Genomic DNA, 429 nt, shown 5'->3' with positions numbered 1-429 from the left:
TATATGGGCTTGGCTGGGAAGCCTCATTTCTGCTCCATGCCACACCAGCCCCGGATAGCCCAAGCCAGGACTAGAGGGTCCATTTCCAAGGCCGTCCACTCAAAGGACTGCTGGCTGCCAAGATTCCCCTCCACATGGGCCTGTCCATGTGGCCTGGGCTACTCACAGCACATGAGTATCAAGAAAGCCTTGCAGAGGCTGTATCTCAGAAGTTACATACTCACATAGGCCTGCCTGAGTCAAGGGGAGTGTGGCAAGGCAAGGTTCTGGACAAGCATGTGGGACTGAAATATTTTTGTGGCCATTTTTTTGAAAATAAAATCCGTCACAATAAGGATGAGAAACTACCAGGAATCAAGGGAGCCACTCTACACAGCTAGTGAGTGTGTATGTGTGTGTGTGTGTGTGTGTGTGTGTGTGTGTGTGTGT

Source organism: Ursus maritimus, unplaced genomic scaffold, assembly GCF_017311325.1.
Source record: "Ursus maritimus isolate PB19 unplaced genomic scaffold, ASM1731132v1 scaffold_22, whole genome shotgun sequence".
NCBI lineage: Eukaryota > Metazoa > Chordata > Mammalia > Carnivora > Ursidae > Ursus > Ursus maritimus.
Note: the sequence above shows the minus strand (reverse complement) of the source record.